This window comes from Nilaparvata lugens, chromosome X (genome assembly GCF_014356525.2).
Source record: "Nilaparvata lugens isolate BPH chromosome X, ASM1435652v1, whole genome shotgun sequence".
Classification (NCBI taxonomy): domain Eukaryota; kingdom Metazoa; phylum Arthropoda; class Insecta; order Hemiptera; family Delphacidae; genus Nilaparvata; species Nilaparvata lugens.
Genome location: NC_052518.1, coordinates 88,825,397 through 88,834,117, shown reverse-complemented (window position 1 = coordinate 88,834,117; position 8,721 = coordinate 88,825,397).

The window sequence follows — 8,721 nt, the reverse complement described above, 5'->3', positions numbered from 1 at the left end:
TGATTTTGATTTGGCATGGAAAACTCTATGCAAGCGTTATGAAAGTGATAGGGTGCTAGCTAACTACTACGTAAATGAGATTTTGAAAACTAGTTCAATCCCATTTAAACCTTCGTTACAATCGCTTCAAGATTTTCTTGTTAAAGTAGGTGATAGTATTACCACTCTGAAATCGTTGAAAGTTCCTGATTTGGCTGATTATATCTTGTACTCATTAGCTATTCGTCAATTAGACAAAATATCACGTGAATCGTTTGAGCTCGAGGTAGCTGATAAGAGCTTTCCTTCTTGTCAACAGTTGATTGATTTCGTGAATAAGAGAGTTAGATCTTATCAATTATCTGCATCTGATGTGCCGTCTGTTAATGAACAAAAATCTATCGAAAAGCCGAAAAATAAGTCTTTTCAGAAAAAGGTTGTCTTATCTACTCAGGCTGATAACAGCGTTCGAAATAAAAGCAGCTCAGTTACTTCTGAATTAAATGATAGTGCTGAAACAAAATGCTCATTTTGCAACTCAATGAATCATTCGTTATTCAAATGTCCTGCTTTCTTGAAAAGAGATCCAAAAGCTAGGAATGAATTTATTAAATCATTGAGAGTCTGTTTCAATTGTTTCTCCAAATTTCACGCTGTAAACCAATGCAAGTCTAAATCGTTGTGTTATTGTGGTCGTATGCATAATAAATTACTTCATTATCCTCGTAGTAGTGATAATAGCCGTTCGAATTCTCCTGTTCGTTATCAGAAGTCTACTGATAACATCTCTAAAGTTGCTTTGAAATCGAAATCCGTTGATTCGATCACTCAAACTGACAGCACTATGAATGTTGTTGAGAATTCAAATTCTTCTAAGCATTGTGGTATCACTGATAATGTTATTGATAAGTCATCAATTGTTAGTTTAATTCCTAAAACGAGTGTTGTTCTAGGTACTGCTCAAGCAGTTATTAAAAATTCATCTGGTTCGTTTATTGGTGTTCGTTTAATGATTGATTCTGGTAGTACTGCTAATTTCATCACAAAAGATCTTGTTATGAAACTTGGTTTATCTGTTCATGATTGTCATCAAAATTTCTCTGGTTTGAATTCCTCGAGTGTAGGGAATTCTTCTGGTGTTGTGAAATGTTTGTTGAAACCTAAGGGCTCAAATCACCCTCGTCTAGAAGCTGAGGCTTACGTGATTGATAAAATAGTTGGTTCATTGCCCCCTATTTATCTCAGTTCGAAAGTGCAAAATGAGTTGAAAAAATTCAACCTTGCTGATCCTGTGTTCTATGAACAACGTTCCGTTGATCTTCTATTGGGATGTCAGTTATTCAACAAAATATTACGTCATCATAGTCAAGTCTCATCTAGTGAAGAGTGTTCGTTTTGCGTGATTCCTACCGTGTTTGGTGACATTATTTTGGGTGAATTTCCAAATCATTCCGGTCTTCTTAATCAGTCATTGACTGCATTAATGACGTGTCCCACCTCTGAGAACTCGTTGAATAATTTGGTTCATAAGTTTTGGGAAAGTGAAGAAATTCCTAATCATAAATTTCCTAGTCCCGATGATGAGTTTTGTGAGAAACATTTTGCTGAAACTCACACGCGTGATACTGAAGGAAGATATGTTGTTCGTCTCCCTTTCAAAGTTGACACTAATCAACTCAAGTTTCATGAATCTCATGATGTTGCTTTAAATCGTTTTCTGTCGTTGGAGCGTCGTATGCTGCGTGATGCTCGTTTGAAATCTGATTGCGTATCATTTATGGAAGAGTATCTTCTTTTGGATCATATGGAAGTTGCTAAAAAACCAGGTAAATATTTTATTCCTTATTTTTGTGTATTCAATCCGTCATCACCTACAACAAAGGTTCGTGTTGTATTTGATGGGTCTGCTAAAAAGAGTCACATTTCGTTGAATCAAGTTCTTCATTCAGGTCCAAAATTGTTAAATGACATATGTGATGTGTTAACTAGATTCAGACTTCACTCATTCGTATTCACGTGTGATGTTACGAAAATGTATCGTGCTATCCTCGTTGATGAAGAAGATCGTTCTTTCCTTCACATATTGTTTCGTAAAGATCCTTCCGATGATATTGTCGTTTATGAGCTCAAAACAATCACATATGGTTTGAAACCGTCTGGTTTTCTTGCTCAACGTGCTCTCATTCAACTGGCGAAAGATGAAGGAGATAAATTTCCGTTGGCAGCAGCAGCTATTCGTGATGATATATATCACGACGATTTTCTCACAGGTGCTAATTCGTTGGAAGAAATCTGTGAAATAAAATCACAACTTTGTAATCTTCTAAACTGTGCTCATATCAAGTTGAATAAATGGAGCAGTAATTCTCCTGAGTTCTTGGATTTGATTCGTTCTGAAAACACTCAAGTACCACTTCATATCAGTGATGAGCCTAATTCAAATGTGAAAGTTCTTGGCATAATGTGGAACCCAACTACTGATTGTTTTCATATTAAAGTCTCCGTTCCAGAGTTTCAAAAGAAAAACTCTAAGCGCACTGTTCTGTCCGTTATCGCGCGTCTGTATGACCCTCTCGGTTTTATAGCTCCAGTAATATTCAAAATGAAATGTTTTTTACAAGAGCTGTGGAAGTTGGACATCGATTGGGATACGCCGATTCCTGTTGACTACAACGAATGCTGGAACGAGCTGATGAGAGAGCTTCCTGCTCTAAGTTCAATTTCAATTCCTCGATGCGTTTATGGTGATGCTTTTTCTTGTCAAATACTTGGGTTTTCCGACGCATCGCAGAAAGGAATCTGTGCTTGTATCTTCTTGAGAGTTGTGTCGTCAGAATCTACGGTGAAATGCTTCCTGTTGAAAGCTAAAACTAAAGTTGCGTCGTTGAAAACTCTGTCTATTCCTCGATTAGAGCTTCAAGCTGCGTTGTTGCTTTCGCGATTGTATGTTTCAGTCCTTCCTTCACTGGAAAAAATCAATCTTCAATCTACGTTTCTGTTCAGTGATTCAACTATTGTTTTATCTTGGTTGCATATACCTCCTTACAAGTTGCAAACGTTTGTTGCAAATCGTGTTGTGAGAATATTAGAGTTGACTAATATTTCAGATTGGAATCACATTGGTACTGATTTCAATATTGCCGACGTTGGTTCAAGAGGCGTTTCTCCCCAAAACTTGTGCAATTCGCAAGATTGGTTCAATGCTCCAACGTGGTGTTCTAATTCGTTGTCATGTTGGCCGTTGTCATCTATGACTTACCCTGCTACTGAAATTCTGCCTGATGTGAAACAAAATAAAGGTGTTGTTTTGAATATCACTGAAGAGACTGCTGTTATTCAGATAACACGTTTCTCCTCATACATGAGATTGTTACGTTCCTGTGCTTATGTTTTACGTTTCGTGAATAACTGTAAAGCATCAATTAGTGGTGTCTGTCGTAAATCAGGCGCACTTAGTGTTCAAGAGTTGAAATGTGCACAAATTTATTGTGTTAAAATTGTTCAAAAGTGTCATTTCAATCGTGAACTCGACCTATTGAAAGAGGGTAAACCTTGTGATAAGAGTTTCCAAAAATTGTCTGTATTCTTGGATTGTGATGGTGTGATTCGTGTTGGTGGCAGATTGGTTAATAGTGCTTTAGGATATGAAGCCAAGCATCCTTGTTTGATACATAAAGATAGTCATTTTACTAAACTCCTCATTGAGTATTATCATATTTCTCATCTTCATGCTGGACCAAGAATAGTGCGTGCTCTTATTCAGCGTTATTTTTGGATTGTTGGAGCACACAGTGTTATCAGAAATGTGATTTTCAATTGTACTCGTTGCCGTTTATTCAATGCAACTCCTGTTGCTCCCGTCATGGGTGATCTTCCCAGCTCTCGTGTTGTTCCCAGTGCTCCCTTTCTGAAGGCTGCGGTCGATCTAGCTGGTCCTTTCACTGTCAAAGAGAGTATTCGGCCCAAAGCTCGTACGTACAAGGCATACTTTGCACTGTTTGTCTGTCTGGCAACAAAAGCTTGTCACATTGAGGTGCTTACAAGTCTTTCATCCGAAGAGTTTATTAACACTCTCCATCGTTTTGTTTCTAGGCGTGGATTGCCTAAAGAAATATTCTGTGATCAAGGGACGAATTTCAAAGGTGCTGCGCGACAATTGAAGGAAATTGTTGAATTTCTCAGATCATCAGAAAATCAATCCAACGTCTGTGATGCGATGTCATCTAAAAGCATCCAATTTCGTTTTAATATTCCACATGCTCCTTTCATGAATGGAATCTGTGAGTCTAATATTAAAAATGTGAAATTCCATTTGTTTCGTGAAGTGGGAAATTCGGTCCTAACTATTGTTGAGCTTTCCACTCTGTTGGTGAAAATTGAGGCGATACTCAATTCGAGACCGTTGTATGCGCTCTCTTCATCTCCTGATGACTACGAGGCGCTGACTCCCGGACATTTCCTTGTTCATCGCCCTCTGTTGGCGGTTCCTGAAATTGACGTGAGTGATGTCAACGAGCACAGACTGTCTCGTTGGGAAAAGGTTAATCGCTTCACTCAGAGATTGTGGAAGAGGTGGGAGAGTGAATACCTCCACACTCTTCAACAGAAGAATAAGTGGTTTGAGAGTGACACAAACCTTCAGGTAGGGCAGTTAGTATGGATTAAAGAGGACAATTCATCACCCTTATCATACCCGTTAGGTAGAGTCACCCAAATCATAAGTGATGCTAAGGGTGTTGTGCGCTCAGCTCACGTGAAAACTAACTCTGGTGAGTATGTTAGGCCAGTTAGGAAACTTGCCCCCATACTTCCCTATTAGTTTAACCCTCACCCTAAGTTTTCCGTTTTCCTTTCCTATTCCTTTTCCCTTCGTTTTTCCTTTCCTACCGTTCAGTGCATGTTGTTTTGTTTTTCTTTTACTTTTAAATTTTAGTTTTTTTTGAGTTTATGTTCTTGGAAATGGGGCATTCCAAGGCGGGCGGAGATGGTGGATTCACGGAGGATCGGCAGCCTTGATTGTGGGTTGATTAGTTTGTGCTTTCCTCCCCTTCCCCCTCTCCCAAAGAGGCAAGATAACCTCTCTCCCTCACCCCTCCTTCATCCTCCCCGTTTATCTTTCTAACCACCACTTCAAGAAGCGTTGTCGAGAAGTCAACATCTTTTTCGTTCCGTGTCTCCTGTTTCCGTGGCGTTCGAGTTGAACGTAATTACCTCGTTTCGTTTCGTGATATATGTGCAATATCATATAGGCCTACGCATAAAGACAGGATATCGTCAGCAGTAACTTCTTACACGAGATACAGTCCACTTACTCGCCAGTTCCAAGGTTAGTGCAAATTAAAGACTTACTTTTGGGGTTGTCGACGTTTTCGTGAATTAAATCTTAACTGTACCCCAATCCATAGGTTTGGAGACAGGACGGGATTACCATCACGTATGAACTACTGAGCTGATTAACTAGAAACTTTGCATATTTATTCTTAATTTATCGAAGATAGTTATAGGTCTATTTCAAATTTTTCACGATTCCAGTATGTCAATTTTTCAGTCTATCAAGTTTTTATTACACCCTCGGGTTACCCTCTAGTAAATAATAAACATAGATATCGAAAATTTATTGGATCAGCTGTCTTAGTACACTTGAAATTTGGACAATATGAATGTCTTCAGACAACAATGCCTGTCGTCGTCGACTGCGAAAGTTTAAGCACAAACGAAAACCTACCTTAAAGGTGCATTTTCGTTTGTGCGTGAATTTCCGCAGTCGATGACGACAAGCATTGTTGACATTCATACTGTCCAAATTTCAAGTGTGCTAAAACAGCTGATCAAATAACTTTTAATAATTTGTGTTTATGATTCAATAATCAAACATTTAAAATAATATCAACATATTGCCATTTAAAAGTATAAATTAAACCTCTCCTATCAAAACATAATTGAACCTAATCTTTTAGGTTATTTAGACATATTGAAATCTACCCAATGTGAGATCCTCATCCTGTCGTGGTCGACGACGGCATTTACGCACAAACGAAAACCCAGCTTTAGCGACGACTAGCCGCGCGGCTAATCCAGAAATCAGCTGGATTTGTAGCACAAAACCTATAAATTTATTATATATTAATCGTGAAAGCAATATAATAGTAGTAAACTCATTCGAATTAATCTGCCGCCATGACATTCATACATGCTACATGAAAATGTAATGATTAATTATCGAATCTTATGAGATTAAATTATGCTATAGATTATCTTAGCTATAATATTATGCCTCAGAGTAGCGACATCTGGAAGCAGTTTTCCCCTCATAAAATATGAAAATTGCCTCCTCCAATCAGATGTTGTTCATTCATGAAAATTTATAATTTTCTTGACTGAGAAAATCTTGCATAATCATTTCCAAAGATGCCACTGATATTCTATTAGCTGTTCTATTGAAATCAATTTACAACATTCCATAAGACTTTCAAATGATTTTTCCTCTTGTGATTGTTGAATCTATCTATAGCATAGGCTTATACTATTCTTAGTTATGTTGGTGGCCTTGTCCAACGAACTTGACCTATAAGAAGGTTCAAAGAAATAAGAGGGTTCAAAGAATATATGTGTTTAAAATTTGAAGCTGATTGATCAAATTGAACAAAAGTTAGTGTAGAACATACAAAGAAACCCACAGACGGGCAACGACTTTGGCCTTGAGTCAAAAGTAAGAACTCGCTAAATAAAAATTGTAATAATAGATATGTGACACTTGAAAGATTAGCAAGAATTCAATCAACAAGGAGCTTGAAGAAAGATAAGCCGATCTGACATGAGAATCAAAATTCAATTTTAATCACAATATCAGGTTTAAACTGCTTACCATTAAAGTCAATAAACACAAGCCTGAGCAAAGGGAAGAAGCAATAGATCAAATAGATTTATGTTTTACTTTCGCGAGACGAAAAAGTTCGATACAAAGTACATGAAAAATAATCTTACTGAGTAGTGAGATTATACATGGCTTCCAATCCTTCCAAAAGTGGATATTTATATATTTAGGCCTATCCCATTGATGAAATTTTAAAAATACCTTAAAAGACATAAAAAATTATTACTTGGTACAAATTAATGGATATAGTAGGATTTTTAAAAAAGATTTTTAGGTTGGAGTTATATGTACCGTAACCACGTGTTGTCTTTGAGCGTTGCTTGTTCCAAGTTGTCCTTATAGGGTTAAGAATTCAATAATAAAAATTCCATAGACAATTTATATAACACAGGTCAATACAAAAATTGATTCTTTTACATGTAGGCAATAATTACATTTTTTTGAAATTGAGACTTAAAGACAACTGATTAGAAATAAATAGTTTGTAACTTATATATTATTAACAAAACCCCAACTACTTTCCTATAGTTAAATACTTACTTATTTGTTCAATTAAGAATAACTTTTTTCAAGAACACTTTTCCAAGAGTTGACTTATAATAATATTTCTCTCACACAAAACACAATAATCACAACAAATTTTTCGATTTTAGTTAAAATGTTAAAAACCTAACCTATGAAGTTGGACAACAGTATACATACAGTATGGAAACTTGGCTAGTGCCCTGACGCAAAAATCCGCCATCTTGTTAGAAAGCGCCGCATTGTTTGATGGTATAGTGAGGTCCACGTTATAATGACAGTGGATAAAGATAGAAGAATAGCGATGCCGATTCTCTGCATTGATTAATTATATTTCTACACTGTCAAAAACATAATTGGCACCACTGTGGACCTATAAAAGGATATTACCACAAGCTTTGTCGAATGATAGAAAGGAATAGCAAAACCAAAGTTGATCAAATACTGTCATTATAACATGGACCTCACTATAGGCTCGGATCACTTTAATGATTCGGATCAATTGATCTCGTTCACTGCCACGAGCCAATCAGAAGACCAGGATTGGAACTTCCAATTGTAACTTTTAGCTGTGGACCTGATGTTATGAGTATCTATTAAATTGCACATACTTGTTCAATCGAGAATAAGTGCTTTTACTTTTATATTAGATCCAGCACACAAGATATGACTGTTCAACTGCAGTTGTGTGCGCAATCTTTTATAGTAGCCTTGACAATGCATTAAAGATTGAAGGTAGGTTGGTATGTGAGCGTTTTTTAGGGCCGTACCACAGAATACATAACAATGAGTACAGTAGGCCTACCCAAGTGTTCTTTACTCCGTGGCCATACATAATAGTTTCCGTTAATCTAAAGCTTGAATGAAATATGATTTTTTCGTTCAAACTAAAATTAAGTTTGCACAATACACAATAGCCTACCGTACCTATCATTTTAGCTGAATTAACTTGACATCTGCAAAGAATTGATACAGAAACACAATATTTTTCCGCTGTAGACGATAATATTTGGATTCTAGTGAATTATGAGTTGAACAAAAAATGAGTTTTCAATGATATTAATGAAGATAACTATGAGAAGATTGTAAAAGTGATAATAAATATTAAATGAATAATAACCTGAGATGGTAAAGAATACCGGTATGTTTTAAACGTTTTTGCTTTAGTAAAGCAAGCAAACAGCCAATTCAGTATTGGATCAAATAATGAGATTTGATAAAAAATAAGATAATATTGAACAGGTACTCCATAGTGTGGTCCACATTATAATGACAGTGAATAAAGATAGAAGAATAGCGATGCCGATTCTCTGCATTAACAAATTATATTTCTACACTGTCAAAAA